The 8,346-nt window shown below is 40.0% G+C and overlaps 1 pseudogene; it reads right to left on the reverse strand.

Moving 5' to 3' along the window:
• Positions 1–4,286: 4,286 nt before the first annotated feature.
• Positions 4,287–6,396, reverse strand: LOC118660368 (annotated as a pseudogene).
• Positions 6,397–8,346: the final 1,950 nt, after the last annotated feature.

An 8,346-nucleotide genomic window follows, 5' to 3' on the forward strand; every position in this document is an offset into this window, starting at 1 on the left:
TTAGACAAGTGTACAAATTATGTTTTCTGCTGGTAATGTATACCAGCTGTTATTTCCTATCTGATCTTTGTACAGCTTGTTTTCTCCACATGCTATGATCTTGTCTTTACCAGACCTCTTCTGCTTTATTCTACTTCTACACTTTACCAATGAAATTTCACATCCTAATCCTATACCCTCAGACTGCTGCCCACTTTCCTATGGACATCTGCTAGCCCTGTGGGTTAGAGTTTCTATTCCAGTCATACATACAGGTCTTGGATGAAATTGTAACAGTTTCCCTGGGTTCAAGCCCAGCTCATTTGGAACACTAGTTATAACGAGTAGCTGTAGCTCCTAATTGTTCTCATTCTCCTAATGTTAAAACTGAGCCTTTGCAAACCTTATTAGAGAAAATCTCATGACTTATCTATAAGATCCTGCCATGGCAGAGAGTTCAATTATTAGCTTCTCATGTAGTCCAATGAGTCAAGGCAGGCTGTCCCTGAGGAAGCTGCCACCACCTCAGCACACAGAATAACACAGCCAAGGAAATTTCAAACTGCTATTCATCACCCATGTAAGAAAAATACTTCATGACCTTCAAAGTGGGCTTTTGTCCATTAATACAGTTCTCTGACAATGCTCAACACATTTACTCGTGGTGGATTTGACTCTTGGCTCAATGAAATCTAAAGGAAGTTAACTAGAAATGCAGAAGGGCAGTTTTTATTGCTTATTTCTGTGGGAGCCTAGAGAATTTGCTTAGGAATCTAAGTCCTTTGGCCTGAAGTACTCAACCTGTCACTAACACACACAGCAAGTTCATAGACTGGCAAAGACTGCACAGATCTACTCCCCCAGGGGAAATCATGTCTGTTTGTCCTACTGTGCAGAGACATATTTTAATAGCAGCCTTATTCCTTAAAATTAGTGTCTGTTTCATGACTAGTTTCACAGGATTATGTGTGACCATTAAATCAATATACCCCTTTGCAGAGGGCAGTACTCAAGTCACTTTCGAAAGTTAAAGTTCTTTAAAACCATATTCTTTTCCTCTTTCAGAACACCAAGTCGGTTAGAACTGTTAGAATCACCCTCAAATGATTATATTTTATAAGGTGTTTTCACATTGAGCAAAGGAAGGAGTGGGGAAATGAGCCAAAAGCTCTCCATCCGTATGAAACGGTAAGAAGCCTAACTAAAGAGGTCATCTATCCAAAAGCTACGGCTGCTTCAGAGGGCTTAGCTCAGAGTCCATCCTTTGGTCGACTACAGAGTGGGCTCTGTCTTCACCTGGGGTCAGTGTGTGCCAGGGGTCAAGCCCGACACTGAAAGTAGAATAATTACTCATTCAATACCTGACTCCACATCGTGAAACGTCCCTCTAAATTATGCCTGGGTCATCAGAAACCATATCCATATGTCCCTGGTGCTCCTCCTGCTGAACGCCTCTTCCCTGTCCGCCTGTCTTTTCTGAAGCCCTGGGCAGACCATGCAATGGACTAGCTCAGCTGCATCTCCCCACTGTCTCTAAAGAATGGAAAATCTTCCTTTCAACTCTAACACCCACTCCCGCTTCCCTGCCCTTTTTCTCCCAAGCAATGTAATTCAAGCTGAAATACAGAGCTGCTCACTTTTTTTTTCTTCCCTTTTCTTTTTTTGTTCCTGTTGCATAAAAACTGAAAGGGAGAAACAAAGGCTCACGTGAACTCTAGAGATTAATACCCGTTCTGGTCCCAGCTGTCAGATTTATTTCTTCTTTGTAGCTAAATCAGGTCATTACGCTCCAAATCTTTATTCCAGATGAAAGATTTAAATCTCCACAGAACTTGGGGAGTTTGGGGGGAGGGAGGGAGGGCATATTAAGCTGTACATAGTAATTGGCTGTAGTTTTATCTGGATGTTTGTATGGCGGCTGCTATCAAATTCCGATAAACTTTTATTGACCCCTTTCACTTTCCGGAGTCCCTGGGAATCCCAGCAATCAACTGCGTTGTCCCAGCACTCAGACTTTTGTGCTCAATTATAAACTCTCTCCACATCTAAGCTGTCATGTTTCTACCGCGCTACTTTAAACAATCAAAGAAATTAAAAGATCCTTTGGGTTGCTTTGTAATAATAATCGTAATTTTAAAAGTTACTATAACTCAAGCATTTGTCCTTGACGTGTTCTGAATTATTTCTTAAGAATTTAAAAAAAAAAAAAAGAAAGAAAGAAAAGGCAGACATAATGGAAGGCTTAGAGATCCCATTTAGCTGCTTAAAATCAAAACCAAAGAACAGCAGTGGGAGCAGAAGTCTGAAAAGGCATTAAGTCATCAAAATCACCACTCAGTGAAACAGCTTTGGAACAGATGTCTCTCCCATCATCTTTATCCCAAGGACCCGGGAGGGGACATTAAATATATTAATAAAGATAATAAAGCAAATAGCCTTAGGTCAGTATCACTTTCCCATATAGGTATTCCTCAGGCAGACTTGTTAAATGGTCCCAAGCACCCTCATAGTTTTTGCTTCATGTAGCAAACTTATTTTCTCAGTATTTCAGGGATAAAATGATGATGCTGAGCACTGAGCCCTAAATCAGGATACCTTCATTGTACCTGTAGAAAACAAGGGTGTAAAAACTCATATAGGCCTAGTTAGGTTAAAGGGAGCCCACTTTTGTTCAGGAGCCCCCCACACACACACACATATCCAGATTTCTGCAGCCTTTTTGTGTTCCAATTTCCAGGAGGCAGCAATCATTATGATTCTATGTGGATGGGACCCCAGAGCTATGCAATGCAGGGCCCTGGATTTAAGGCCCTTTGGAAATGTCCACTTGCCATATTGTGAATCATGTTTCCTTTCCAACCTCAAGACAGGTTGGTTCTATATTCAATTGTTTCAAGAACAGAATACTCCTCTGAAGGAGGAAAGGGGGAGCCTTCAAGGAGTGGAAGAAAAGTTCTTGGGTCAAAGCACTTATGTCAACAGTCCTGTGAAAGCTGCTGGGAACCAGCCATAAATGTTTGAAATCCTGACTGAGAGAAAGGCTCGAAACTAGGGCTGCCCCTGGTCATAACCGCAAGGCCCCATCTGACGAAATTATCTTTGACCTGCTCCTGTCATAATGTCTGAAATTGCCCCCTCTGAAGACCTCCTCCTTGTTAAGTGCATCTCCTCCAAAGGTCCCTATTTAAATGCTAATGTTTTGCTCACCCAATATCAGTCATTAGTTTATCACATTAGCCACAGTCACCCAGGGAAAATGGAACTTGGTCGGGTAAGCACTAATGAAAGACAAGGTGAAAGGGATGTTCCAGAACATGTGTAGGGGCCAGAGATGTGGGTGGCGGTGGTTAAACAGAGTTTACCAGGGTGGGCAGCTAGAGTGACAGGCAATACACCAATACTCCTCCTCTCAGAACTGGGGTACGCAACATGCTTCCTGGAGGAGGGTGCTTTAAAAGGAAGATTAGGGGATACTTTAAATAAGTCTTACTGAATCCATTATAGTTTTATCTAGAGCTGGTCCTAGTTGGGTCTAAGTAAATCCAATAAACAAGACAGAAAATACTAACCCTAATCCTAACAAAAAAGATGGTCCAAAAGTCCATATGCCTGCAGAAGAAAACTCAGCTAGGAATTTGAAGCACGCATTTGGCCCTTGCCATTTAAGATGATCCACTGCAAACTAGGCCAACTCTGTTTGACAGAATGACAGCTATTCCCACAGTGGCTTTGGGATGTTATTTGAAAATCAGTTTATTTATTTTTTAAAGGCAACATCCATTGTTAGGCTTGTTTTTCTTTCAGTTAATCTAAATGGGACCATCCTTATCTGCAAGGACACATACCTTTTTGTGGAGCTTTCTGCAATGTACAGATGTGTTGTGTGGTAATGATCTTTGTGGTTAAATTGAGATGTTCTGTACTACAAAAGCCTATGTGCACAGAAAGCCTGGATTAGCTGCAGGAAAGAACTATTCACTGGGTGCCTAAAAGCACAGAATGAATAGCACAAGATGGCATAATGTTTGTGCAACCTATTTTTCAAACATATTTAAATCCATCTTGTTTTATTAATTTTTTAAGTGATACTTATTCTCAACATGCTCAAATGTCTCCCAGAGGGAAAAGTGGTCTACAAGAAAGCTTTTGATCTTCATTCACTTTCAAGCATCTGCAAATTATAAGACCTGTTGGGGAGAGAGTTGGCTCATTTGTTGGCTGAGAGGCACTTTTGTTTTCAACAGGAAGAAAAATGTTTGTTTAAATTTGGAGGAATCTCCTAAATGTAGGAAATAGTAATGTCTCTGTATAAATGAAAATGTGTAACTTCAGGTATTTTCCATTGGCTGGTCACTGGGGAAAAAAATTCAGAATACTCAATTAATAAGGCAGCAACACGGTATCATTCAGAGTACACCTGTGTTCAAGAAAGCATCTTTGCACTTACAGCATGACCTGCTGGAGGTGAGAAAGTTTGTTCCTGGGCAGGAGGAAGATGACCTGCTGAGATAGAATTGTGTAGTGTTGGTAAAGACAAAGCTTTCTGGTCAAACTGACTTAGACATAATTTCTAGTTCTAACAGTTTCTACATTTAAATTGGAGAATTCCCTTAATTCATCTGAGCCTCAGTTACAGTATCTGCAAAATTGGTAAAATAGTAGTCTCTTCTTTATAAGATTCTTGTTAAACATTAAAATGAGGTAATACCTATAAATGGCAATGCACATATAATGCATAATACCTGTCACATGATAAGTATCCAATAAATGACAATAACCTGTCACATCATTATTCATCCTGGAAATTTTAATCTTAGGCTATATCTCTATCAAGCCCTTGATATGGACATTTTGGGTCAAGACATTTTTGTGCAGTGAGGTAATTTAAGGCAGGGAATTATTTACAATTAGAAACAATACAAGCATTCTCAGATGCTAGTGTAACTTTCATAAGTGAGTTCTTGTAGTTGCACATCAAATATTTGAATCAGTCATTTCTCCAAGCTCTGGGAAAGAGCTAGGGATATGCACCCTTAAGCACAGCATCTAGACAGGAGTCATCAAGTCTCTTTACTAATGGTTGCTTCAGAGGTGTCCGAGATACCTGTGAACTACCTGTGAACTTAAATCAGTTTGTCACCAAGAGAGACAGAGATAACTTGAAAAGGTTACTGTCATGTGTGGCTAAACTCCTGATTTCCAGCTAGTGCACTGTGAACAGCTTAACAAACAAGAAAATCACTGATTCAGTCATTCCTCTTCTCATCAAAACCATTTTCCATCTGTCAAAGAGACATAATCTCAACACGGTTTGTTGAGCATGGACAAAGACGAATAATCTTTGGTGTCCCTGTTATTCACTTGCTAAGTAAGTCAAAGAACAATGCCAAACAAACAGCCCTCAGCTGGTGTTTCTTGTTCAGATCTTATAGATTTTTGGGAATGTCTAAATCATTAAGAAAAAAAATCATAAAGTCCATTTCCTATAATTGTATATATAAAGTAACAGGCCCCAAAGAGGTTAAGGAATTCACCTTAAGTCAGAAGGCTCATTATGGGCAAAACTATTTAGAAGGCATGGTCCCTGATAGTCTATCCAAGCCTCCTTCCACTCTCTGCATATACAACTTTAAAAAAGAAGAGAAGTTTGCATCTTTTTTTAATGTCTGATCTTATTTATTTGTTACTCTTAGAAAATCTCATTTTTTGACTGAACTCAAAGGTAGAAGCTCTCAGAGAGGACAGCCTGCGTCTCTTGGCAATCTGTTCCTGGCATTTATCTTTGGCCTCCTTCATTCTCTTAGCCAAAAGCTTAGCCTATCCTGTGGCATCTTCCTTATATTTTTAGCATGCTGTTTCTTCAGAGCAATATGCCGATGTTTGTGTCACAGGACGCATGGAGTAATAAGATGCTGAATCTTGGGTGCTCCAGTCCTAGGTTTCTTACCTTCTTTATTTGGAGGCTTTCTCACAACATTTTGAAGGACATCATCTTTAGAGAAATTAAAGTTGCGGACTCTGCTAGCTCTTTTGGGATCTTGGCAACAAAGCACAGAAGTATCAGTGAGACCAGGAATATCTTTCTCCCCTTTTTTCAAAGTGACCAAGTTAAAAACACTCCAATTGGCATTCACAATGCAACCCCAAACAGATTTGTGCTTTCTTTCTCTAGTCCTTCTTGGTTTATAACAGAAATGTCCTTATTCAGTAGCAGGCAGTCACAACCATGGGTCAAGGCACCCTGCTTCATGGGGAAACCTAGTTCCAAATCACACAACTCTTCCATTCTACACCCAGAGCTTCGGCAGCAAGTTCTGTGGCCATACACTTCTTATAAAAGGTACAGAGTTTGTATTCATCATCCACTTCAATCAGTTTCTGGCAGCCAGTGGCTGGGAAAGAGATGTTTAATTTCATCCTGAAGCAGCTGACAGCCTTGGAGGTGCCACGAAAAAGAGCTGCTTCTCTTCTGATCCCAATGTGCATGAGTCAAAAGGCGGATTTTCACGGGGAGTTGCAAATCAGACCACTCTACCGAAACCAGTAATTTTATCCAATGTTTATTAAAACAAATCAAGCCATGCTACCCTGTTAACTTCGCCTAGTATCCTCGGTATACTGTGGTCTAATAATAACACAAAAGATTAGAAATCTATTTCAGCAATGAGACAAGCCAGACTATGCAGAAATGCACAACTTGAATACAATTTTTAATTATAAAGTTCTTATGATAAATTTTTTGAAAAAAAATTACTTTTTCAGGTTTTCTCCAGTTAGCCCAGTTCCTTCCTCAATCACTTTTGTGAGATCTATAAACACACACACACACACACACACTTCCCCATCCCTCCCTTGTTTCTGCCAGGAATTGCACATTGCACTAATTTCAATAACACTTCTGCAACCAGGACAGCTGTTTTTGTTTGTTTGTTTTACTTCTAATGTGTAGTAAAGAAGGAACAAGTCAGAGCCTTTCTCAGTACAGTGAAAAGCTACTCAGCTACTTCTCAGAGCTGGGAAGGTGTGTGTGTAGGAGGCTGAAGAGAATTAAAACATCAAACAAGAATTTGTCTGTTCTCTATCAGTGTGAAAACTAATATAGAACTGGAAACCTTGCTTCACACTTCTTTACCCCAGTGCCTGCAAAGCTCACATAGTACCCTATTACTCAAACAGAGAATGAGATGGCCTGAGGGCATTCTGCCAGGGAGTCAGGAGCAAGGCAAGACCGAATTCAAGCTTCCCTGGTACTGAAGACGACCACTAGCTTCCACTATTTCTGACTTTTCCATGCTTGCTATCTAATTATGTCACATCTTGAAAATGCAGCGAGAGAAAATTCCATTTCAGCTCTAATAATAGAAATGGGTAATATTTACCACTTCAACAGACTGTGCTGCGTTGTGAATGAAGGCTGCCTCTTCAGCTACATCATAGAGATGAAGTTGCTTTGGCAATAGTAGAGCATGTGGGAATAAGAAACCTAAGTAGACTATGGGAGTGATATGATTTTAAGAAAGTAATTTAATATAAATAGTGAAGTTAAATGGCAATCTCACCCATAAAAAATTGCATGTTGGAAAGGCAACTAAATGTCTATGTATGGGGAGGGGGAAAGGCAATTTTAAAATGTTATTTTGAAGTATATTAGTGGCACCGAATCCTACTCTATTGAAAGATCAGATCATTTTCCCAAACAAAAGTATAGTCCATAAATAGTAATAGCAATATGCTGCATTTGTCAAAAATAGGAGGAAATGCCAAGATGTCCTTGAGCCACAAATGTAAACAAAATCACCGAATTCTATATGAAGCACAACCAGTGTGAGAGAGCAGGAAGGGACAGCCTTAATGAAAGTTTTAATAAAGGGGTCTGAGGAGGAACACTGCATCTTCTCTGCTTGGCTTTTCTCCCTGTTTAAGTCCACGATTCGCTGCAGATTTCAGATTTCCAGCATGGTCATTAATGTAGTTCCCCATCAGGTTTCAACTAGGAAGTTGCATGTGGACACTCACCTTGAGGAAGTTAGAGATGCTTTGAGCACATTAGAAACAATCCACGTTTTTTTCTGGGTCACAGTTAAGGACAGACAATATCAGCTAGTGCAAAGTGCAACAGTCTGCCGGGGGGTGGGGGACAGAGGAATGATCCTAAATTTAAAAGGGGCAGCAAATTTGCAGCAAATAAACTTCTTGAGATACCAGTAAAGTTCAAGAATTGAGAAAGGATATGATCTAAGAGGAAGAGCAATTGATTAAGTTCTGAGCTAATTAATACTTAACAAACCTTTATTGTGCCCTAACAGTTGAGTTGGGGCTAGCTAGGAAGCAACTGCCAGGACCCCAAAGTCAATTAAATTAAGCCTT

Source organism: Myotis myotis, unplaced genomic scaffold (assembly GCF_014108235.1).
Source record: "Myotis myotis isolate mMyoMyo1 unplaced genomic scaffold, mMyoMyo1.p scaffold_m19_p_7, whole genome shotgun sequence".
In the NCBI taxonomy this organism is placed as follows: Eukaryota; Metazoa; Chordata; class Mammalia; order Chiroptera; family Vespertilionidae; genus Myotis; species Myotis myotis.